Below are 27,217 nucleotides of genomic sequence, written 5' to 3'. Positions count from 1 at the left end.
GACTGTTTTTTTCTCATGGTCGTCATCGTGAAGTAATGGTCGTCACCAGGGTTCGAACCCTTGGTGCTTTTGCAATGCAAAAAATAATGTTTAAAATGTATTTTACAATTAAAAAAAATAGAATATTAAACCTCTGACTAACTGCCTTATATCGAAGCCTTTAGAGGCGGAGCAAACTCACATAAAAAAGTAAAATCATAAATTTTTCCATTCTTATGCTCTTTCAAGAATGAACAGGGTAAATTGAAAAAAAAAACAAATCAATCACAAGAAATGGAATTAACGCAACAAATTTCAAAGTTGTTAATCGATAAAATTATCGTAATCGTTATTTCAACAGTTCGATCGACTGTAAAGGACGATTACTCATTTTTTAAATCTTTCTAAAGTTGACTTAATTCAACCGTATCATGTTAAAATTTCAATGCTTTCACTAAGAATATATTTGTTGATAATGTAGGAAGTTTCAATGTTGAATAATCAAATAAATTCACAAAATACCATACTTTTTCAATAGTACTCAAATTTTCATTAAAAAATCATAATTGTAGTTTTCATAAAATACCGTGTTTTTGAGAATACTCGATTTTATTAAATTCACAATATGCATGTAGTTTCACTAAAAAAAATTAACGAGATATCGTATTTTTCGATAATACTCAAATTTTCATATTTTGCAATATGGGTTCAAACGAAGCGAAATTTTGTATGCATTTTCAATCAAGCATTAGCATAGGTGCCCACCCGCAGTTGCTACTCCGTTATTGACCATGACCTCCAGAAGTTAAATCCACGAGCCGTGGAAGATGAATGGGAGCTATCTTTCCTCGCTTCGCAACTTCTCAAAGGCCCCTATCATGCTGATCAATACCGGCGCCGGCCACGACCAGTGGTAGGGTCACGGAAAAAGGATGGGAATGTTAGTCCGATACTTGAGTGATAGAGACCGCCCAATCGACTGCATCTCCGACAAAGTATCACATGAGTTTTGAGGGGGTTAGTAGATGGGTATGAGGTCAGGATTCACGAATGGCAGTGATGTGACCATGAGCATTTTGTTTATCGGTTGAAACTTTAAATCTTAGGCAGCCAGCTGCGGAAAGATAAATAATTGATTATTTAAAAAGTGTTTTAATCGAACGCGTGCCAACCGAGCAGTAGTGCTATGGGCTGGACTTATCAGTATATTTTTACTGTTTGTACAATTTTAGAAAACGCGAGCAAATTCCAAAAATTGTAAATAAAAGCACTTTACTCTTCATAAACTTTATAGTTTTATTCATTAAATATATTTTTGGAAAGTACTGAAATACCAAATACCAATTTTTTTAAATACCGTATTTTTCCGTAAACTTTGAGTATATTCGAAAAATACGGTATTTGGAAAAAAAAATAAGTGTTAAACAAACAAAACGCATATAAAATGAAAATTTATACAAAATTTAGCTTCGTTTGATACCCATTCACCGAATTATGAAAATTTGAGTATTTTTGAAAAAATACAGTATTTTGAGAAATTTTTAATATTTTACAAAAAAGGTATTTTATGAAAATTTAAGTATTTTACAACACTCTTATCAAGTGAAAATGCATACAAATAATTTGTTTAGTTTCTTACCCATAATGCATTTTACAAAAAAAAACACAAGAAATTTGGCTTCGTTTGATACCCAAACTGCGAACTAGGAAAATATGAGAATTTTCGAAAAAAATACGGTATTTGGTGAAATTTTGAGTATTTTACCCAATGTAATCCAATCTAATTTTGAGTATTTTACAAAAAAAACTCTAATCATGATATATTATGAAAATTTGAGTATTTTACAACACTCTTAACAAGTGAAATAGCATCCCAATAATTTGTTTAGCTTGAAAAAAAATTGATTATTTGAAAAAAAAACAGTATTTTGTTAAAAAAAAATAGTATTTTACAACAAAAAAAAACGTATGAAGCAAAATTGCACAAAATTTCACCCATATTGCAACTGATGAAAATTGTAATATTTTCAAAAAATATGATGTTTTGTGAAAATTTAAGTATTTTACAAAAATATATTTAATAAATTGAAAATTCATACAAAATTTCGCTCCGTTTATACACTACCCATATTGCGAATTATGAAAATCTGAAAAATACTGTACCTTGTAAAAAAAATATTATCGAAAAATACGGTATTTTGTGAAAATTTTAATATTTTACAAAAAAAAACGACCCAACGATAACTATAAAACTATTGTTACCGTTATAGAACCTCCAAAATTTTATTGTTAACAACCTTGGTTAAATCGAAAGAAATACGATACAAAAAAATATACAAAAAAAAATAAGAAAACATAAACCTTAAAAAAATTTAAATGCACACAAGCAAAATGGAAATAATAAACAGTGGAAACAAACATAAAGAAAATGAGGGTAAGTCGTAAGATTTTATACAAAAACAAAAACATTCGTAAATAAATAAAGTTACCAATAAAACAAAAACGTAAACTCAAATCAACCATAAAATAAAAAAGAAAGGGATTAAAAACAAAAAAACAGTAACAAATTATGAGGGCAAAACTAAATAATAATGAAAAAACAGCGCAATTTATCGTAATCACATGAACAAACGAGAAAAAAAAAAAACAAACAAAAAGCTGATAAAAGTAAGAAACACAAATACAAAAATCAAAAAATCAAATTTTTCGCTCTACAGCATTGCCTTGGCGTTCTCGATTGCGAGATTCCTGCTCGAAACTAAGTGTCCGAAGGCTTGATTGTTGAGGCAATTGCAAACCTCTTTTAACACCTTAGCTTCCATCCACCCCGGGATTCGAACTGACGACCTTTGGATTGTTAGTCCAACTGCCTACCAGCGACTCCACCGAGACAGGACCCAGGGAGACGACTCTTACACCTACACAGGTTGGTACGGGGCCAACATTTACTTCCCGTCCGACGGATGGCGTGATCAGACAAATCTCGTCTCGAAAAATGCCACCGGGACCTTCTGGGATCGAACCCAGGCCGACTGGTTGAGAGGCAACCACGCTTACCCCTACACCACGGTCCCGACAAATACAATAAAAAATAAATGTTCTCCCAAAAGAAAACAAATTAGCATATAGAGTTTAAAAAACAAACAAATAGAAACACAACAATACTGCTATAAAAAAAAAAAAAAAAAAAAACTTAAAAAAACAAAAAAGCAAAAACAAATCTTTATAAAAGAAAAAAAAACAAACAGAGATTAAAAACATTTGAAACATGACATAACAATTGAATTAACAAAAAAAAACATAACAATTTAATGAAACTAAAAAACAACCGTACAAATTTAATATAAAAAAAATAAATCATAAAAAATTTAAACGAAACAACAAAAAAAAAGACTTAGAAATTAAAGTTGACATTATTTATAAAAAAAAAAGTTCCAACCAACCAATATTCTCTCAACCGTCAAGGGATAGGGCTGTGACAAACAGCCGTAGAGACAGACGGGAGCAGTGTACGCGCTCGAGACGTGCTCTAGTTTATTATTTCTTCAGCTCTTTAGTTTGCTTATTTTGCGTCAAGTTGACGCAAAGTCATGCGAAAAACGGTACACGCCATACGGGGTGAAGTAAACTACTGCGCTGCAATTCACACACACACACACACACACACACACACACACACACAGCGGCATAGTGCACATAGTGCAGCGGCACCTCTCTAAACATTCACCCGGGGCAGTGTTGCCAGATTGGTTGAAAGAAGAAGTGAAATTCATCAATAATTCAAAAAATGTCAGTGTTACCAAACATTATAGAAATGCAAAAAAATAGATTGTTTTTAAGTCGATAAACAAAAATATTGATTCCAAAATTTCCTCAAACCTGGCAGCACTGCCCCCCCGTTTGACGGCATCCATCGCCGGTGCACTAACCTCGCGCCACTAGAACAAACTAATTTATGAACCTTGCGTGTTTTCGCGACGTTTTAGCGCCCCGTTTTGCGCGACTCGCGTGTGAAATGTGTATGAGCCCAACCTGAGCTTCAAAATCGCACTGTTGAGCTCGCAAATATTTAGCAAAAGTTGAGTGTGTGTGTTTTCCAAATAGAGGTTGGTTGTGGACTTTTCTTCACAATTGAGAAAATTAAGCATGAGTTATTGGTAAGTTTTGGCCAAGTTGGGATTTGTTTAGAAGACTAATGAAGTTTTTAATTGCTTTCAAGGAAACATTTTCCAAGAAATTTAAAAATAGTTTAAATAGTTGGCATTTCTGGTTACACCCTCCAGTGAAACCGTACAACTTTCTTTACAAATACATCCCATTCGTTGGCTGCCACAACGCAAGAATTATGAGATGTTTTAGACATTTGGGATTTATTTATAGCCAGGATCCCGTCTTCGCACTCCAACGGATGTGCGTCGTAACGTTTTGCTCACTTTCTCCTTGCGGTGGGTAACCAAGCCAAGCTGAAAGTGAAAAAAAAAACGAAGGAAGGTACCAAACCAACAAACCCAAACCATTTCCAGGTCACGGATGCCACTGTCGAGAGGATGGCCATATTTCATTTCAGGACACAACCAGCCAGCACCAGCAAAACAGCTCAATATTATCTAAGAAGAAAAGTGCTTCTTCAACCGCCTTGGCAAGAAGTGTTCGTTCCTGAAGCGGAACGAACCGGTTTTCCCCCGGTTCCGAAGATGGGTTGCGTCCTCGTCATGGAAAAGGGCTACATGATTTGGTGATGGAAACAGATCTAAATTAATATTTATTTACATCTTAAGACTCATTCATCTTGGCCGGATTTGGTACGGTACATCATTCCCGGCAGTGCGTATCAACGGCGGTGGCGGCTTCTTGTAAAGGATCCGTCTGTCTTCGCCGGGTTACATATGGACATTCCAGACTTGGAGCAGCATGTCGAACGTACAGTGATGCATGTTCTGGAGAAGCTAGGGATGCTTAATCGACACAACAAAAAAAGAAGTTAAACTAAGTTACGTTTAAAATATCATTTGCAATATTATATGAAATATTATGTAATATTACATGCCTGAACATGTAGCTCCTCCTCAGTATGGAAAACCAACGTGATCTAAATGTCAAACTCATCTTGGCCCGATAGTTGCGGGCGAAAGCTCAGTCCATTCTGTGTGAACTGGGTTATAATATGTTTGTGTGCAAAATAACTGTAGATTTAGCATGTAAAATTCAACGTATATTCACCACCATATGCGATTTTACCGTCGGATTTGTTGCTGCTTACCATATATCTTTTTAAACTGAATTTGTGTATCAATTTAAATGTAGAGCATCACAGAACAGTTTCGCCTATAAAAACCCGTTAAATTTTTGTCAATCTTTTCTTTTTTGTAAAAAATAAAATTTTGCATGTAATATTACGGCGTTTTTAATATGGTTTAGGGGACTAAAAATGCATCTTTTGCGCTAGAATTTAGGATGGTGCAAAATCTGGTACCAAAGATTTGATATTTTGAAAAAATAGTTATTTTTGGAAAAAAAAATCGAAAGCATTGTAACACAAAATTCTGAAAATCATTTTCGCTAAATCTTGGGAACTATGACACTATTTAAATTTTAAAATTATTTTGTAAAAATTTCTGCTTTTTTTAGTAGAATTGATTTCAAAATTTTGAAATCTCCAAAAAAAAAATTCAAGCATTTAAAAAAATATTTTTGTTGAAAAGAGCAGACATTTTCACAAAAAAAAAATAATTTTCAAAATTGAAAAATCTAAGGCTTATGAAAACATTAAAAAAGCGAGTTTCCAAGATATAGTAATTTGAAAACTGAGGAATTCACCCTGAGAAAACCAAAACAACAAAATAAAAACTTTAATGGGTTGTATCTCACAACCGTTTTGCTGCTGAAAATTGAAGAAAACTGTCTTAACCATGAAAAAATGCAAAAAATAACAATATTTTTCGAAGAAAAATATACCCAAAAACTTCTATAATTTAAAACGGTGCAAAACAAATACAAAAAAAGTTTTCAATTGCAAATTTATTGGTGCATCTAAAATTATTTTAGAAATTTTGTTTGGAATTTAACTTGATTCATAAAAAGTATAAAAAGTAGGTATTTCTTCCGGAAAAAAAAGTGCTGATACAAAATGCTTTCCAAATAAAAAAAAAATACATTTTAAATTGGAAATCACAAAAATGCAATAAAGTAAATGCTTGAGAATCACTCAAAAACTACATTCAAATTGGATTGGGTTTATATTGTTTTTAGATTTATATTTTATTATTATTATTGTCACGATTTTTCTCCACACGAAAAAAAAAATGCCGCTTTCTTTATTTTTACAAGCACTAAATTTTCCTGAAATCCTTATTTTTATATTTGCTAGATTTTTTTTATATGTTTTAGGGGGCGAAAATCCGCAAGTTTTGAGCCATAGAGAAGAATGGTAAAAAATTCTGCCGTCAAGTTATGAATTTTTGAAAAAATAGTTATTTTTGGAAAAAAAAATATTTTTTATGCATAAATTTATGTATATACAAATATGACGCCCTTTTCAAATGTTAGTCTTGTTTTCAAAAAACTAAATATTGTTTTTGAAAAGATCGAACATTTCACAAATGTTTCATTTTATAACTTTGAAAATTGGACCATCAGTTGCTAAGATATCAACTTATGAAAATGGACTGTTGAAAACTTCAATTTTTCTGTTTATTTTTCTTCAAGTCGCTGTATCTCAGCAACCAGAGGTCCAATCATAAATGTCTCATAGACCATTTTATAACAAATTTTCTGAACTTTTCAAAAAATATATTTCATGGTCACCATTTTAAAAATAAAAAAATGCAAATATTTCGCTGAAATCAAACTTTTGGTGGCTATATCCTGAAAACGGGGTCGTTTATCAAAAAATCAGTTAAGTATTTTACATAAAAAAAAATTAGGTCATACAAACTTATGCATGAAATTTTGTTACAAGAATAAATAACACGGCGACAGAATTTTTGTCAATACTTCTCTATGGCTCAAAAGTTGCGGGTTTTTGCCCCCAAAACATCAAAAAATCTCGAATATAAAAAAATACGAATTTTGGGAAATGAGATTTTGTAAAAAAAAAAACAGTTAATTCAGAAATCGGCAACTTTTTCCGTGTACCTGTTTTTCGGAATAGTCCTCAACAATACATACAACTTTGCCGAAGACACCAAATTGATCAGAAAATTAATGCAAAAGTCACAGATTTTCGAACATTTACGTACCATTTTTGTATGGACATCTGCCAAAATTGTATGGAGACTTGCATGGGTAAACCAATGACACAAAATGGCTGGAAGGCCCCGACAAAGTTTTAGCCAAATAAAAAAAAACAATAAAATTTATTTCTGGTTTTGGTAGAGAATTGCTCCATGGGTTTTTTTTATCTGTTTTTAGATTTAAAAAACAATTTTGACCATCCCTCCCCGACTCTGCCTTTACCAGCTGCCGTTCCACCAAACCAAAAACGTCAATGAAGCTGTTTATGTTGGTTGTGTTTTAACTTCTAGCCACACACACACGCTCTGGAAGACACATCACAGCAGATCCCATCATCCTCGACAACCATCAGCGGGGAGAAGAAGACACCACAGTGTTGTTTGTGACTTTTCTTCCTCTTACTCCAAATTAGGGGAACAAGTTTCCAGGGAGATTTTTGGTGTCTAACCCTTCAACAAGGATTTCCCAGAAAAAAAGAAAGATGCGAGCTCTAAGAAGCAACAAACAGGTTGATCTGGGTCACATGAAATATGTGTCACAGAAATTGTTTGTTTTTCTGTTTCATTCTGGAAAAAAATGGGGGAGCCTTTCCGAAACAAGTTCTTGTTTTGAGGAAAGAAATGAAAATAAATGTTGACTTTTACTTGGTGACAACTCGGCAACCAGCTGGTTTTTACTCAAATTGATGACGGGTTAATATCAAAAGAGTGTTTTGAAGGAGATTTTCCCATGAGAATTTTCTTTTCTTTTTCGACTAAGTACACTAAACACAATGTTGCATCAGAAATGGATCTGTCCTCCAGTTAAATAAAAAATAAGTTCAGAAAGTACCAATTACTGCCCAACCTTCGATCGCACCAAAAAGTGAGCTCATTTCGGGCCCGATATCCAAGGGCACAACCGCCAAAATATCAAACTCGTGACTACCCAATTATACGCGCACGTCCTTTCGCATCGAAGTTCGTTTCTTTCGGGGGAGGGAGGAACCCGAAAAAACCGTTACCTTTTTAATACCCCTCATGTACAACCATCGATGTTGACCCTTCGAAGGTGTCCCGGGTCCTTAATTATGTACGGAAAAAGAAGAAAAAAAAACGGGATGAATTGAAAGCCCAAAGGTACGCACATTTCCGCACAAAGTTGTCGAAGCGACCCGGAGGTCATTAAAATGGATACAGGGTGTTACGTTGAATTTCGACTGCTATCGAGAACTTTAGTTTTGTTCGAATTTCCAGTTCGTTACCCTAAGAGCTATACGGGGCTCAATTATGCATTCCTTTACGCTTTTTGACTTTTGTTTCCCCCTCTGTCTATAAAATGGTCGTGTCCACCAAATTGATACCTAGGAGAAGTAAGTAAGCACCATGTAATTCTGCTGACCTCCTTTCCTGTCCGTTGCAAATGTCGCCGTGGAAGGGGTCCGACGTTACCTGAAGCATACCCTTTTTTGATAAATAATCCTAAAATGTCAAGTTTATATGCAGGGGTCAAAGTGGCTTCATTTAGAAATAAAAATCCATCACATATTCGTTTCTATTGTGTTGTGTCCTTTACAATTATATTCTTTAGAAATGTTTTTTTTTTGTTTTTGAATTTTTTGCATTATTAATAAAATAATAACGTCATTAAACACACTCAAACTACTAAAACATTTTTTTTTAGTTCTTACTTTTCAAGTCGGGATAATCTGAAAAGAGAAAGAAAATGTAAAATTAATAACCTTAAAACAGTAAAAGAAAGCACACGCATTAATGAAAAAAGAAGCAAAATTTTGCACCTCAAGCAGTGTTCCCAGATTGCCTGATTTTCCTGCATACATTAAACTTTTAATGTGTGGTTATATAATTTGCAACTAATGTGGTATTTTTAGCAGAAATTCAAATTTGAAATATCTGAATGGTTTAAATTTGAACAGTCCAAACTCAACTAATTTTTGATGCAATTTTACCTAAATTTATTTTTGAAAAAAAATACTAGTTAAACAAATAATTTTAAGGTTGGGGAAACAATCGAAAAAAACGCAAAAATTAAGTTAGGGTGTATTCACCTCAAAAACGTGAACCTTACCAAAATGTGTTTTGATTTAAACGACTTAATATATGGACATTTGACTTACAATTCCATTCAAAGGGTGTTTTTTTCGGAATTGCAAAAAATGTTGTATGGAACTCGTTGCAAAACTCGGTGAACCTCGTTGGATAAATGTACGACTCGTACTGAAAAAAAATCCTTTTTGCAACTTGTTGCATAAACTACTATTTTTGATCCTCTCCAACAATAAAAAAAATCTTAATTTATTAGGCCGTTGCAAATATTTTTTAAAGTTTATGTCCATGATTAATGAGGACTATTCAGAAATAATAGGTAACAATTTTGTTGGGGATTTTATATTAACAATTTAAAAAAAAAAACTCGATTTCCTAAAATCCATATTTTTTGTTTTTTTTTTCTTTTTTTTTTTTTGAAAGTTCAGAAAATTGGCTACAAAATTGTCTAAAAGACATTGAAGATTGGACCTCTGGTTGCTGAGATACAGCGACTTAAAGAAAAAAACAGCAAAATTTGCGCGTCCATCCCGGGAATTTCCGGGACAAAATTCCCGGGATTTTTCAAAAACCGGGAATTCCCGAATCCCGAATACGTTTCCCGGTAAATTCAAAACCCGGGAAAATTGGACGCCCTGAGCCAAATTGAAATTTTCTAAGCGTCACCCAAACAGCAAAAAATAAGTAGTAATCCAGCTGCGTGCAAAATTCCTGAGTGTAAAATAAATTTCGCATTATTTCATGAAATATGATGTAATATTACAACCTGAAATATGTAGCCCATCAGTACGGGAAACCTACTTGACTAATATCTAGTCAAGCTCATTTATGCGTTTATCCTGGCCGTGCGGGCTAAGGCGCCAGTCCTTACTGTTGGTGCTGGGTTTGAATAATCCCGTCGGTTGCAATATTTTTTTTTTTTGCGTTTACAAAAATTGTACATGCAGTGTGTAATATTCAGTGTCTTTTTCACCAAGGTGATCTGCATGCTTTTGCATGCGATTTTACTATCAGATTTTTTGCTGTACAAACAACCCTTAATTTTCTAATTTCCCAGCTACTAATCGTACGATTTTTCATTTTTTTAAAAAATATTCGTGAAATTTTCCGATCTCTTCGAAAACAATATTTTGAAAATTCCAAATTAAGGTTTAATTTTTGAAAGGGCCTAATATATAATTCTTTATGGACAAATTGATCGATCACAGCAAAAAAGTGTAAATTTGGAAGGTGTAATTTTAGAAGGTTGAATATTACCTCTTTTATGATGTAATTTTACCTCAATTTAGACTGAAAACGCGACATTACACCAGAATAGTGGTAAAATTACACATTTTCAGAGGTAAAATTACACATTTTTCTGACATAAAAGATGTACCCCTTTCCCGATGTAATATTACCATGAATTTTTTTTCTGTGGATTCTTCGGCTCCTTTAAAAAAAATCCGAAGTTTTTTTTTCAGCGTTTTGGGTGAAGGGGCAAAATAAAAGAAGAAAATCCCCAATGTTTTTAAATATTTGGAAAGATAATTGATTTTCCTTCAAAGAAATGTCATGTAGAATGAACAATATTGTACGTGAAAATGCCAGAAATGAAAAAGTAGCGTGACGGGACAACATCGTCAAACTGGACTTTTGAAAGGCACACCAAGACCATCGCTATGGTTTTAGCAGTTTATTTTTTAAAAACTTTTGCTCTTCTACACATTATTACAAATTGAAAAACGAATCTTTTGCTCCTTGAACTGAACGAATTTATTGAAATTTGAGTTTTTGTCAGCCATTTCTTTGCGTGACGGGACAACGAAAAGAGCAGATTTATGAAAAAAAAACTCCTCTCCCATTAAATGGCTTGCAGACCTTATTTGGTCCATATTTTTGACGTTTTAGAAAAGAAAACGCATTTAAAGAACATTGCAATTTTCAAACCATAATAAAAATTAAATTTTTCATTAAAAAGCCGAAAATAGAAAAAAAAAAAAGTTACTTTTTGGTGTACTAAAATGATAAAAACCTAAACATTTATGCATACAAAAAAATATTATTTCAAATCTCCAATCAAAATACCCATATAGTTCCTAAAAATAAAATAAAAATGCGAATTATGGGAAAATGAGTTTTTGTGAAAAAAAAAAACTGATCGAAAAATCGGCAAAATATTTTTTTTTCAAAATTAACATTTTTTCTCAAAATAACTATTTTTTTCCGAATAGTCTATTATTTGTTTACGTATCAAAATTGTATGGAGACTTTTATAGGTGGACCAGTGATACAAAATAGCTTCTTTGGTCATAGAGAAGGCCCCCACAAAGATGGAACCAAACCAAAAAAGACCAAAAAAACATGATCGAAATCGGTCGATTTCATAACTGTTCATATTGAACTTGCTTTATATTTATTTTTTATAAAAAGATCAAAAACCATACGTTGAAAAGGTATTGTTTACAAAAGGTACTTACGCCTTTTTGAAAGATTACTCTAAGCAATGCAATTTATTCTAAGGAGTATGTAATATTTTTAAAACTCAAAAATCCATCAGAAAAACAAAAACAGGTTATGTTATCCTTTTTTTCGATTTTTAACTTTCTTATTAAAATATATAATTTTATAAAATTTGTATAAATTTTAACGTAACTTGAAGTACAATTCCATTCTTGCTACTCGAAAGAAAAAAAACCTTCCAACGTTGTTCCTCTTTCTCGCCCAAAGCCCATCCAACCCAACAAAAACAAAGAAAGGCAACGTTGCCACGATTGCCCGATCCCAGAACAACTCATCGGCTCGGCTGCGATCGAGGAGGTTCTTCACTTTGATTCGACAAGCTAAACAAACATCGCCCGGGTCTTGCTGTGTACGCGACGCACTGCTGCGGGGAAACATAATGACACACGACGACGACGATAAAGTTTGGTGAAGGCACAATTCGGCGGCCATTTCTGAGCCAGAACCCCTTTTGACGGCTGCTCTGACGGATATTGTCCCGGGTGTTGAGAGTCCTTCCCCCCGGCGGCGGCCGCCATTTGGCGTGGGAATTAAATGCGCAGCCGGTCATAATTTATTAAATAGTAGCGCGGCCAAACACCATGTGTGCATTAGTCAGCAGCCAGTGCCAGTGGGAATGATGCATAAAGTGGCCGGGTTGAAACTCTGCGGCGTAGAATATTGGCCGATCGATTTTAGTTCTGACAGAACATTAACATCATGAGCGTTGAGCGTGGGGGCGACGTAATTGCCGCAAGAGTTGTCGTCGCCCTATCCGGAAATCGATCTTTGTGGAGTTTATGACTACAGTGAGTCGCAGCGTAAAAACCCCGAAGTAAGCTGTTACGAATCTCAATTTGTTCATCAGGCAGAAATCCTCGCCAAGGTGTGGAAAATCCAACATTGTAAACACCACAAAATTTATGAATTTCCAACTCACCTGCGAAGCAAGTAGCTGTTGAAATCTGCCCCGAGGCAAAACATAAAATCGTTTACCCCCAAGAACGGGCGCAACATATCTATATCTCTACCAGAGGAAAGCGCAATATAAACCCTCACACACACACGAACTCCTAGCAATTTTTATCGCTTCATTAGCATAAATTTATTTTGCCTGCTGGCGAAAGAGCAACCACATTTCATCCCATTTGAGGAATATAGCTGCTAAATATACATCTCTCCAAACGCGAGAAGAAGTAACCCCCCGAGTGATGACCTCTGCTGAAGTGTAAAGGTTTGCGCTTCTTCCAAAAATAAGAACCGGGGAACCAATCGGGCAGTTCTGCGCAGTATCTTGGCGCTTTGGAGCCGTAATAGAAAAGAAACCTGGACGGTAGCAGCAGCAGCTGATGGAGTTCCACCTCGTAAGCTTGTTTTGCCTCAGCTCAAGGTTTCCAACGAAACGATTGGCAGACTCGGAATCGGTTCTGTGTGGCGAGCATTTCTCGGTACAAGACCGATATGGTTAGTTGGATTCACGCTTGAACAGCTAAGTTATGATATCTTCATTGAATTACTTCACTGAAAACACCAACTAATAGGTTACATTATATTTTAACATTTTAAAGTTTGTAAATTTGTACATGGGTAATTTTCTACCCACTCACATGAAATCGAGAAAAGTTGCTCCGACCCCTCTACGATTTGCGTGAAACTTTTTTCCCTGATCACGAATCCGAGGTCCGTTTTTTGATATCTCGTGACGGAAGGGCGGTACAACCCCTTCCATTTTTGAACATACGAAAGGTATTTTTCAGAACAAAATTTTTCATTTTAAAATTTCGTGTTTTATCTAACTTTGCAGTGTTATTTTTTAGAGTTTAACAATGTACTACAAAGTTATACAGCAGACAATTACAAAAATTTTGATATATAAACATAAGGGGTTTGCTTACAAACATCACGAGTTATCGTGATTTTACGAAAAAAAAGCTAGTCGTCGTTGATCATGGCCGTTCATGGTAAAGCGGTGTAGGGAAGAGTGGGGAGACTTGATCCCCTTTTTTGTATCGCACATAACTCTGTCAATTTCTCACAAAACTATGATCTTTTTGCATTAATTGAAAGCTTAAACATTCAACTATGTTTGGCTAATAAGGGTATTTCATCAGATAAACTCTTCGAATCATGCCAAGCGTTTTAAAAAAATATTTTAAACCGGCATTTTAAAAATGTTATGGGTAACTTGATCCCCCTTTCAAAATTTTGAAGAAATCTTAAGCAAAATGTTTCTTATTCATCCAAACTTTTTATTTTTTATAAGTTACAGCAATTTCACATAAAACCTGTACGTTTGTGTTCAAAATATAACAAGTTTAGTATGTAAAATATTTCAAAACTTAAAATATTATTTTTTAGACCAAAATTAAGCATGTTTACAAAAGCTGGAAATTTTTGTTTACAAAACTTTTGAAAAAAGGTTCAAGCTGCAGTAAGTTATGTACAACTAGACTAAAGGAAACTGTGTATGAAAACCCAGCCCAATTAATTAATCTTGAGGCTGATTCCAGTGACTGTAAAAATGCAGGGATCAAGTCTCCCTAAACGCACTTTTTTAAACAATTGATTGTAAAAAAAATATGACGATACATTTAACATCAAATGCGTATGGGTTTTGGAGTTGATAAGTTTATCAAACAATTCATGTATAAAAAATATTTTTTTGAATAATTTTTGAGTGTTTTCTATACATATCAAAACAAAGAAAAAAAGATCTCTTGGAAGTTTTTTGCAGCTCGTTTTAGAAAAATGTGTGTAACTCAATCTATTTTTTTTTTTAATTTTTTCTTTGTTTTCTACAATGAGTGTTAGTTAATTTCGCACAACTTTCTAGAACAAAGCTAATTGTTTTACCCACAGGCTGACGAGATACAGGCTTGGGATCAAGTGTCCCCGGGGATCAAGTCTCCCCACTCTCCCCTATGCACATCGGAAGGAACCGGTCAAGAATAATTTCAAATGGGCAGCAGCGGCAGCGAAAGCAAGCCAGTGAGGGGGAAGAAAAGCCCCAAGAAAACGCTCCCTCTCCTTTGTTCTGCTGTTCATAAAGCTGTTTCTTGACCTCTTTCCTTCCGATAGACACGGACGACGAAACAAAGAGAAACGCAAAATGTAACTTTTTCAAAACTTTTTTTCGTAAAATTGCGGTAACTCGTGATGTTTATAAGCAAACCCTTTATGTTTATACATCAAAATTTGTTACACTCAAAAATTTAAATAAATTTAAATAAAGATGGGTCAATGTAGATTCGAAAAGTGCATTAAATTTCCCATAAAATGACATGTTCCAAAAAAAATTACAGTCGAGTTACGGAAAATGGCAGAGTTTTTAAAACTTTTTTAGTGTTTTTTTTTCGATGAAAAATACGTTTTTTCGGAATTCTGGGTACGCCATCAAATCGGGCGTCCAATTTAATATAAAAGTTCCTTTGACACCAAATTTCCATCTCATCACCGTTTTAGGCTGCAAATTATTGAAAAACGTGTCTTTTTTCTCATGTTCAAAAATTTAAGGGGTCGTACCGCCCCTCCGTCACGAGATATAAAAAAACGGACCTCGGATTCGTAATCATGGACAAAAGTTACCCCTTTGGACTAAATCTCACGAAAATCGAAGAGGGGTCGGGGCAACTGCTGTGTGAGTTGGCGAAGAATTACCCGCATCCAAAATCAATGTTCAGAACATTTTTTTTATGTATGTTCAATGTTTAGTGAAATAAACTCATGTTTTAATAAAACGCAATTCAACCGAGGCCTTTCAAACAACCTTCTAGAAAATGGTGACCTCAGCGCAGTCTCTGCCAGCCAAAGCTGGCAACAGCTCGCCCGCGAGTTGTTTTTGGACCTGCTTCAAGGTTTCTTCTTCCAGAGACCTCACCAGCCGTCGTCATCATCATCGTCAGGTATACAGACACTTTCCAGCACACAACAACCATTCCCAGCCCGGGACCACTTTCATGGGAAAAGCTGGTGTTGGTGTTCTGGGCCCAGGGGTTTACTTCGCAGTCATCCAAGACTCTTGGTCTCTTGGTCCACACTTCTCCAAAAAGCATAAAAACATACACATTATTGTCTGTTCTGCTTTGGTGAGTGGATTGGAGTGTAAGGTTTTTTTGTATACGTTCTGATTTTTTGTCGGCCTGTTTCTACACGGTCACATGCATTACATGAGAAGAGTCGAGAGCACGGAGGGATTTGAGATCAAAATTGTTTAATGTATCAGCTTTGATCTAGATTTTTTCGTTTTGGAATCATTTGAATTCTAAGGATAGCTTGAAAATGTTATGCTTGGATATTCCACTACTTCTTCAATTCTCGCTCATCTGTATGCTAAGTTTCCCTCCGTGCCCACCATCCAGAGAAAGGGCACCTTTCCGGTGGATTCTCCGGAGGTTCGGCCGCGGCCCAGAAGGGTTTCACCGAAGCGTGAAACGATTATGGCCCGGGAACGTAATTTCCAAGGGATTGTACCCAACCGGCCGCTGCAGCACTACAATTTACGGCCCGGCGTCCAGCCGTTGTTGTAGGGCTTCGTGGGTGGATGAGCAGCACTGTAACTCTGTATAGTACTTCGCTAGCAGCAAAACAAGGGAGATTGGCGAAGGTCATGAAAATTACGAGTGCATAACGCCGAGAACTTTTCGCAATCGGACGAGCCGCATCGCCGGCTTTGGTGGTTGGTGGCCGCGGCCACATCATGACTTTTGGCGTTTGTACTTTGCCCGTATTGGCAAACGTGCGGCGGCACCTCTTTAGGTTATGTTGGCACACCAAAGTGTTGTCGGCCGGCTTTAGCTCTTGAGCGATTTTGGAACGGATGCTTCGCGCAGATTTCGTGCCGTGATGTTCTAGCAGGCAGAAGCTCTATGTAGTTATAACACCGGAGTTACGAGCCGGTAGCCAGCTGCTGTTGGGAATCGTGAGCAGCTCAAATCTAGAGTTGAACAGTGGAATATTTTGAGCTATAAACCGACCAAAGTTGAACGTTTTACTCTCAAGTCGTTGAGGACTATGGAGTTCTACGAATATTTCTTCTAACATCATCCGGTATGTGCTGAATAGACTGAAGTAATAGAAGTCTGCCAATTCTAACCAATCTCCACGCGAATCTATTCCACCGTTCCCATTCGATCGGACACAGTCCAGCGCGATCTGTTTTGGGTTCTTTTTGGTTTTTTGCTACTTGCGGTTTCGAGACGCGTTCTCCGTGTAATTTTGGCGGCGCACTTTCGGGTAAATACCACGTGAAGGTGTGTGTCTGTTGCCAATGGCTGGCAGGCTGACTGACTTGGCTTGTTGTATAAGTAATGAGTAAATAAAAAAAGAGAGATAAATATCATATGTTGATTTCCTTCTCCACACCACACCAAGTACCTCCACACAGCATTACCACACCGCCCGTCTATGTAACGTGCCCGTACGTACATATTTATGTGGCTTTTCTCGCGAAGTACATTATACACCTTGGAGTCGACTTCACCGCGGTCGTGAGTCATCCGACGTTGTCAAATCTCTCTCGGCGGGTTTTCGAAAAAGTTATACACCTCGAAAAAACTATATTTGGTTCAGCTACTGCTGTTCATCATCGTGGAGGTCTAGCTTGATTTGGCAGAATCTGTTTGCGTGACATTCTAATTTAAATAATAATTTCTTACGCTCAAATAAACTTTGCGTGCATTAGTTGATTGAAAAAGCCCCGAAAAATCTAACAAATAGATGTGGGTAATTCTCCGCCAACTCACACAGCAGTTGCCCCGACCCCTCTTCGATTTGCGTGAAACTTTGTCCTAAGGGGTAACTTTTGTCCCTGAACACGAATCCGAGGTCCGTTTTTTGATATCTCGTGACGGAGAAGCGGTACGACCCCTTCCATTTTTGAACATGCGAAAAAAGAGGTGTTTTTCAATAATTTGCAGCCTGAAACGGTGATGAGATAGAAATTTGGTGTCAAAGGGACTTTTATGTAAAATTAGACGCCCGATTTGATGGCGTACTCAGAATTCCGAAAAAACGTATTTTTCATCGAAAAAAACACTAAAAAAGTTTTAAAAATTCTCCCATTTTCCGTTACTCGACTGTAAAAAATTTTGGAACATGTCATTTTATGGGAAATTTAATGTACTTTTCGAATCTACATTGTCCCAGAAGGGTCATTTTTTCATTTAGAACAAAATTTTTCATTTTAAAATTTCGTGTTTTTTCTAACTTTGCAGGGTTATTTTTTAGAGTGTAACAATGTTCTTCAAAGTTGTAGAGCAGACAATTACAAAAATTTTGATAGATAGACATAAGGGGCTTGCTTATAAACATCATGAGTTATCGCGATTTTACGAAAAAAAGTTTTGAAAAAGTTGGTCGTCATCAATCATGGCCGTTCATGGTCACCCGCGACAGACACGGACGACGAAACAAAGAGAAACGCAAAAAGTAACTTTTTCAAAACTTTTTTTCGTAAAATCGCGATAACTTGTGATGTTTATAAGCAAACCCCTTATGTCTATATATCAAAATTTTTGTAATTGTCTGCTCTACAACTTTGAAGAACATTGTTACACTCTAAAAAATAACCCTGCAAAGTTAGAAAAAACACGAAATTTTAAAATGAAAAATTTTGTTCTAAATGAAAAAATGACCCTTTTGGGACAATGTAGATTCGAAAAGTACATTAAATTTGTATGTATGTATGTATGTATGTATGATCCCCATACCCGCAGGCAACTTGGTCCTGGAACACATGTGAGCGCTAGGTGAACAATTCGATCATCTTTTACTCCGTAATCTGTACACCCACGTGCATAAGTTTTTTTGCACGAATTTTAATGCTACAAATACCGGCGCATAAGATAAAATGGTTTCTCTATTCCCTCCCCAAGCGCCGGAAATTTGTAGCGGGTGTAGGGACACTTTGCATAGACGCCCTTGCTCCCATCACGTCACTGAGGGTATGGAGCGACGAGAAATTAATAAGCATGCCCCCCAGTCGAACCTTCATTAGAGAAGCAGGCAATCCACAACTCACAGCGAACGACCGAGGGAACACCCTACCGCGTATATAATAATATTGGCGTAGTTTGTCTTCAATGAGTTGTCTATATGTGTGAGTAAATGAACGTGTTTTATGTATTATAAAGGAAAGCTCTCACCAAATGACGAAGTCTTCACATGTGGATAAGCTTCAAAATTGCCAATCACGAAGTCTTCAACGTTAATCCTTATAAAACTTGGATATCTTTGGATACACATTCTTGAGTTGCTATTAAAAATAAAATAAAAACAGCATTAAACAAACAAATGCAGATAAAAACGAACATTACATTCTGAAGTTAGTTGAAATTGCAGAGAGGCTGAATTTTTTGGATAAATATTATGGAACTGACCTAGTTTTATGCAAGGAATTAACTATTTTAAATGGATAATCAATAAAATTAAATTTTCAATAATCACGTAAATAAATAAGGTACAGGTACACTTTAGTAAAAAAAAAAAACAATAATTTATACAAAAAAATGCAAAAGGATTATTTTTTAGTCGTTCATTAGTACAAAGATGGATAGGAAAAGTAATTATTTACAAAATGGAATCGCAAAAGTTTTTAAAGTTTATAATCAGAAACTTTGAACAGAAATTTGTGTCAAACCATGAAAATCATAAAACACAAACAAAACATTTAAAATGCCTCAACTTATTCTTTAATATTTGATGAATTCATCGAGCAGCATACATTTTCTGAATAAACTACTCTGTGCATTTTTAATATTTATATTGAATATTAAACAAAAAAATAAAGTAAATATGATTTTCTTTACTGTCACTAATATTCTTAAATCTTTTTTAATTGTGTAAACGTCATTTTTTAACTTAAAAAATCTATGAAATATAAAAAAAAATATATTTTTTTGTAATAAGGTGTAACTTGAACTTGAAAATTAATCATTTCAACTAACAATATTCAACAAACAGAACAAATGTTGAATTTATGAATTATTTTCGTTGAATGAAGTTGAATTTTCATTCATTAATATTAATTCAGTTCACTTAAGGATCATTGCATTTTATCAATTAATTTATCAATTAAAATTTTAGCAGCATGTTCCTGAGCAAAATTAAATTACATGAGAAAAGGAACAAACTCACCGGGAAGGTTCAATCCATGCAGTCCCATTTTTCAATTCCAGGGAGAAAAGTAGCAGATTTGGACCCTTTCTTGATTTTCTTCTGATGGTGCCAATGAAATTCCAACAATCCACAGCGCTGAGGTGGGGAGGGTGCAGGGAATCTTGATCTTCCGAAAATCTTCTCGAACTGGAACCACAATTTCGTCAAATCCGAGCATCTTCAGTACAACGGAGTCTTGATTCAGGAACAAATCCGGTATTCCAGAACAGGAACCATCACTTCCCGAAAACCGAAATTACAATTCAACGAAAGGGTTACAAAACGCGGAAGTGCCAGATTTTTTAACTGAAGCAAAACACGAAAAAACTCAAAATTTTCAGAAATATGACGCGAGCTTGAAAAAGATACGTCTTTCTTGCACCACCGCCTACTCCGATCCCATTCGAAAAGTACATTAAATTTCCCATAAAATGACATGTTCCAAAAATTTTTACAGTCGAGTAACGGAAAATAGGAGAATTTTTAAAACTTTTTTAGTGTTTTTTTCGATGAAAAATACGTTTTTTCGGAATTCTGAGTACGCCATCAAATCGGGCGTCTAATTTTACATAAAAGTCCCTTTGACACCAAATTTCTATCTCATCACCGTTTCAGGCTGCAAATTATTGAAAAACGCCTCTTTTTTCGCATGTTCAAAAATGGAAGGGGTCGTACCGCCCCTCCGTCACGAGATATCAAAAAACGGACCTCGGATTCGTGTTCAGGGACAAAAGTTACCCCTTAGGACAAAGTTTCACGCAAATCGAAGAGGGGTCGGGGCAACTTTTCCCGATTTCGTGTGAGTTGGTAGAGAATTACCCATGTTGTTATAGGTTTTGTATTTTTTATCCCTGTAATGCCCAAATTTTTGTTTATTTTATTTAAGATGGGTTTTGGGTTTCGGGGTTTCGGGTTTTGGATTTTTGGTTTTGGGTTTTGTTTTTGTTTTTGTTTTTTGTCCCTCCTTTAGAGGGGGTATCATTGGGTCAAATGAAACAAAAATTAACAAACTAGAAAAAAAAACTAAAACTAATGAATTGATTTTTCCGATAATTGTTAATTGTCAACTTAAAAAGCTGGATATTCGATATGAAAATTTGACAAGTTTTTTTTGTTGACGAAATCAGAGATTAAAAAATAAATAAAAATTTAAACAACAAGCCATAGTCTCAACATTTGAATGGAAAAACATTTTAAAATGCATTTTACACAAAAAAAATATGCTAAAAACGATTCTAAACACAGGACCTCTTGCAGCATTGATAATTCTATTAGAAAATGAACTAACTCAAGACGAAACAAAAAAAATACAGGTGTTCAAAAGACCTTTAATTTTGTATCACATGATTTATGGTCTAATACTATTATCCGAAAAAGTTTCCGATCCGTTACATTTTTATTTTTAAAAATGTTTTGGGTTCCTCAAATATTGTTATCCAAATAATTTTCAGTTCTGATATGATTTTCGTACATCTCTTTTGATTTGGTTTGATTGAATAGATGATATCTGATTATATATAGAAAAAATGTCAATTTTCGAGATATCCAGTCCAAGCTCTAAGGAAAATGAATGCAGTTTCAATTGATTTCATCGAATTGCACTTAAATCTTTCATTGCCAGCTATTTGTTCCAGCCTTAATGTTTTATTCTTAACATTAAATTCGAGTTTAGTGATCCCAAAGCATAAAAGCATAAGCATAAGCATAGGTGCCCACCCGCAGTTGCTACTCCGTTATTGACCAGGACCTCCAGAAGTTACATCCACGAGCCGTGGAAGATAAGTGGGTGCTATCTTTCCTCGCTTCGCAACTTCTCAAAGGCCCCTATCATGCTGATCAATACCGACGCCGGCCACGACCAGTGGTAGAGTCACGGGGAAGTGGATGGGAATGTTAGTCCGATACTTGAGTGATAGAGACCGCCCAATCGACTGCTTCTCCGACAAAGTATCACATGAGTTTTGAGGGGGTTAGTAGATGGGTATGAGGTCAGGATTCACGAGTGGCAGTGATGTGACCATGAGCATTTTGTTTATCGGTTGAAATTTTAAATCTTAGGCAGCCGGCTGCGGAAAGATAAATAATTGATTATTTAAAAAGTTTGTTTTAATCGAACGCGTGCCAACCGAGCAGTAGCGCTATGGGCTGGACTTATCAATATATTTTTACTGTTTGTACAATTTAGATAACGCGAGCAAATTTCAAAAATAGTAAATAAATGACGCTTTACTCTTCATAAAATCGATAGATTGATGAATTAATACTAAAACTGAAAGTTGGAATAAATTTTTACGATCATTTACGACGAAAATTATCGCGAAAAACAGGACTGCGCGTCCCCAGAAGCACTGCACTTATGAAGGCATTATTCGATTATTATGCCCAATCACCCCATGCACACAAATAGCGACACAAAAGAGACGAAAATTATCGCGAAAAACAGGACTGCGCGTCCCCAGAAGCACTGCACTTATGAAGGCATTATTCAATTATTTTGCCCAATCACCCCATGCACACAAATAGCGACACAAAAGAGACGAAAATTATCACGAAAAAACAGGACTGCGCGTCCCCAGAAGCACTGCACTTATGAAGGCATTATTCAATTATTTTGCCCAATCACCCCATGCACACAAATAGCGACACAAAAGAGACGAAAATTATCACGAAAAAACAGGACTGCGCGTCCCCAGAAGCACTGCACTTATGAAGGCATTATTCGATTATTATGCCCAATCACCCCATGCACACAAATAGCGACACAAAAGAGACGAAAATTATCACGAAAAAACAGGACTGCGCGTCCCCAGAAGCACTGCACTTATGAAGGCATTATTCGATTATTATGCCCAATCACCCCATGCACACAAATAGCGACACAAAAGAGACGAAAATTATCACGAAAAAACAGGACTGCGCGTCCCCAGAAGCACTGCACTTATGAAGGCATTATTCGATTATTATGCCCAATCACCCCATGCACACAAATAGCGACACAAAAGAGACGAAAATTATCACGAAAAAACAGGACTGCGCGTCCCCAGAAGCACTGCACTTATGAAGGCATTATTCAATTATTTTGCCCAATCACCCCATGCACACAAATAGCGACACAAAAGAGACGAAAATTATCACGAAAAAACAGGACTGCGCGTCCCCAGAAGCACTGCACTTATGAAGGCATTATTCGATTATTATGCCCAATCACCCCATGCACACAAATAGCGACACAAAAGAGACGAAAATTATCACGAAAAAACAGGACTGCGCGTCCCCAGAAGCACTGCACTTATGAAGGCATTATTCGATTATTATGCCCAATCACCCCATGCACACAAATAGCGACACAAAAGAGACGAAAATTATCACGAAAAAACAGGACTGCGCGTCCCCAGAAGCACTGCACTTATGAAGGCATTATTCGATTATTATGCCCAATCACCCCATGCACACAAATAGCGACACAAAAGAGACGAAAATTATCGCGAAAAACAGGACTGCGCGTCCCCAGAAGCACTGCACTTATGAAGGCATTATTCAATTATTTTGCCCAATCACCCCATGCACACAAATAGCGACACAAAAGAGACGAAAATTATCACGAAAAAACAGGACTGCGCGTTCCCAGAAGCACTGCACTTATGAAGGCATTATTCAATTATTATGCCCAATCACCCCATGCACACAAATAGCGACACAAAAGAGACGAAAATTATCACGAAAAACAGGACTGCGCGTCCCCAGAAGCACTGCACTTATGAAGGCATTATTCAATTATTTTGCCCAATCACCCCATGCACACAAATAGCGACACAAAAGAGACGAAAATTATCACGAAAAAACAGGACTGCGCGTCCCCAGAAGCACTGCACTTATCAAATTCGAGTTTAGTGATCCCAAAATTGCCAAATTCCAGTAATTGGGTACCTGTTACCAAACCAAATATACACATTTTTTGTACTCCACCACCGCCATGTTGGTCGCCATCTTGGAAGTCATTTTCCCAGATCATTTAGAAGCATTTCTTGGATCGTACTTGAGTTTAACGACAAAACCTGAAATCGAGTCCAGACTGTACACAGCAAATAAAGTAGTAATCCAGCTGCGTGTAAAATGCCTGGGTGTAAAATAAATTTTGCATTATTCTATGGAATTTTATGTAATATTACACCCTGAAATATGTAGCCCATCAGTATGGGAAACCTACTTGACCTCTTTTCAATTCTCCATCGGTCTGATGGCCGAGTGGGCTTAGGCGGCAGTCCTTACTGTTGGTGCAGGGTTTGAATCTCGTCGGTTGCAACATTTTTTTGTGTAGAAACATTGTACATGCTGTGTGTAATATTAAGTGTCTTTTTAGACGAAGATGACGTGCATGCTTTTGCATGTGGTTTTACCATCGGATTTTTTGCTGTGTATCAAACCCTGACGTCGACTGGCGATAAGTACACAAATGTCAACCTAACCTCCACCAAGCCAGAAAGGGCTTCCCCCGGCGGTACCCTTTTCTTAATCTGGGTTTGTGGTTGGGTCTGCCTGGAAATATGTCCCGCGGTGGCCAGTTTGGCCCCACACAGCAAAACGTGACAAAACGCCCACACTCTACCCTGGAGGGTATCGTGGTAGTTGTGTCCAGCTGAGCTTGAAAATGTCATATTTGTTTACATAACGCGGAAAAACGTGACCATTGTTGGTGGAGAGGTTCGGGGGTGGGTGGGTTATGTTTTGTTTTACCAAACAGAAATATTGTGAGCAATTTTTTTGTTTCTTGAATTCCTACATGGGAACTGAGTCCGATACATGGTGGTCACATGGCGTTGATTAGCCCGGGCGGCGCGCGTTTGGCTTAGCCGGTAATGAGCTTTATTTTGCGCGAAACAACAGCAACAAAAAAACTACTCTTGGACGGGGTAAATTGGATGACGATACCGTTTTGGGTAGCCACGTGAACCACGTGATATGATACTGTTGCAAAAAAAAAATCAGAACTGAGGTGACTGCCGGGGTACTCTATTGTTTCGAACTTTGCGCATCTAAACAGATCTGGCTTGTTAATTTGCCTCAATCAGTACATGACTTGTTGGGGATTTTGCCCCAGCCGGCTACACGTTACATGACTTGTTCTAAAATTAAAATGCAAATGGCCAGCAGTCATGGGAGCAGCAGTCAGTCTGAGCGCTGATTAAAGGCTACTCCAAAGACCAGTTTGTGAAAACAGCTTCTCGCATATATGCAATTATATTAGCAAGCGAGCAGTTGTTGCTGTTGCTACTATCACAAAGTTGTGATTATTTTCGATTCGCTCGACAGATTTATGGTACATGAATGGCCTGATAATGACGTGCTGTCGGAGCGAATCAATGAATGGTGCTTTGTTGTACGACTGATTGTCCATTTCTTTTGAAGTACAAGCACTTTTGCAACTAAGCGAAACTAAAGTCTTAATTTGTTGTCTTTTCTTGAAGATTCAAACAAATTGGAGCAACATAGTAAGCAAATGACACAAGCCAAAAAATCCTAATGTTACTTAACTGTTCTTCTTGTTTAGTAAAAAAAACAAAAATATTTTTTTTCCTGTGCACTGTTTTCGAGTGACAGCTAGTTTCAAATATAGTTCGTAGTTATCCAGTTCCGAAAATTTTCTTCAATTTTAATGGTCGATCCAACCTATGTTATGCTGGGATATAGGCTTACAAAGAATGTAAATGATCAATGGGTATAATGAAAATCCGATTCTATATTGTTCAAAAATGAAAAATAAAAATGTAATGGTAATGGTAAACAGACTTACAAAACCTAATGACAGTTTAATTTTAAGTCAAAACTTTCAAAGTGTAATTTTTTAAATGTAGACATCAATATTAAAACTAAATATTAGAAATAAAAATGAAACATTTTTTCCCCAGCTTAGGAGTTTAGTTTTTAAAATGGTTTCAGATTTGGATACTTCAGAATAATTTTTTTTTTAAAAAGTTAAATATTCTTTTCGGTGTTAAATTTGACCAAGCAAGTTTAGCATAGTTAATATAATATTTCTTGAATATTGAATACCAAATTTTCATTTTATTCTAATCTAATCTAATCTAATCGAACCCAAGCGCAGCCAGTCCGAAGAAAGCATCCGGGAAGAACTTATGGTTAGATTACGCCTCAAGTTCCTTCTTGTCATTATTAATGATTGCAGTACTTTCGAGAACCCCCGAAGTGTATTACACTCATTAAAAGCGGCCCGGCCTACTGCGTTGCATTAACCGCATGAGACAGATTCTATGAACGGATCCCACATTTCATAGAACCATCAGGGGAAGAAGAAGAAGCCGGGGACATACCGTACCAACCGGTACGAGTTATTTATAGATTATAATGGTGTGTGGTGTGTAGGAGATCGTTGGGGAAGGGATTGTTGTATTATATAGTAAATGACCTTGTGACATTATTTCACCACTACGGTTTAATTCACTCAAGGAGTATTAATCCCTTGATAGCCAAATGGCTAGAGCATCCCCCTAGTAACATTTTTAAACTTACAGGTTTTATCATGGTTCTGAAAACCCTCATACGGCCTAAAAAGGCTTTTATGGCCTACATAAAACCTAAAATGTTACTAGGGCCGACTTCCAATCCAAAGGTGTGAGTTCGAATCCCACCTGATTCTATGTGTTTTTTGTTCATATTCAAAGTTCAATCAGTCGAAAAATTTCAAGAAGACCGGTCGGGAATCGAACCCTGAACCTTCCGCTTATGAGGCGGGAGCCGTAGCCATTAAGCCACGGGCCGGTCCGAATACCAAATTTTCATTTTATTGTAAATAAAAAAAAATATTTCAAATGTAGAAGAAACTTCTATTTTTTTACAATTTTGAAGATAAAAGTGTGATTATTATGATGTGCAGACTTTTCCTGTTAAAATGAAACTCTCTAAAATTCTTTGTTTAACATGTCAAATGTCTCATTTATTTGAAAACAAACCTCAACGGAAGTTTAGTGGATCTAAACTGTATTTGAAATTAAGGTTTACAACACTCGCTTTTTTTAGGTTAGTTTTATTTTTTATTGCTTTTTTGCAATTTCCCCCTATCGTTCAACGGGTACGGTCTATAGAGGAAGAGGTAGTAAAAGCGCTGTTCAGAAGCCGAACAAAAAAAAAGCGATACACTCCACTTCCAACCTGATGGGTGAGGCAAAAATCGGCACTGTTGTAAACTCCACTTCAGGTAGGTACTACCAGGTATATCACACGGTGGCAGGAAAGGAAAAATTGCACATTGAAATGGAAACAACGGAGCGAACAAAACAGCATGCAAAAAAACAGAGCTAAAATACAAC

At 36.2% G+C, this 27,217-nt stretch overlaps 1 protein-coding gene across 2 annotated transcripts in view; it reads right to left on the bottom strand.

The window, feature by feature from the left end:
- The window catches only part of LOC120416772 (inositol-pentakisphosphate 2-kinase), a 321,616-nt gene that overhangs the window by 268,606 nt on the left and 25,793 nt on the right, over positions 1 to 27,217 (bottom strand). The window contains exon 2 of one of the 2 annotated variants that reach the window (XM_052707998.1): positions 8,882 to 8,899. The exons of the other annotated variant lie outside the window; for it this stretch is intronic. The gene's annotated coding sequence lies outside the window, so the exon portion shown is untranslated. The remainder of the gene's footprint in view (positions 1 to 8,881; positions 8,900 to 27,217) is intronic. 2 annotated transcript variants of the gene reach the window in all.

This window comes from Culex pipiens, chromosome 2 (assembly GCF_016801865.2).
Source record: "Culex pipiens pallens isolate TS chromosome 2, TS_CPP_V2, whole genome shotgun sequence".
NCBI classification, from domain to species: Eukaryota; Metazoa; Arthropoda; class Insecta; order Diptera; family Culicidae; genus Culex; species Culex pipiens.
The sequence above is the reverse complement of the archived record's forward strand: the minus strand, read 5'-3'. Positions and strand labels throughout refer to the sequence as shown.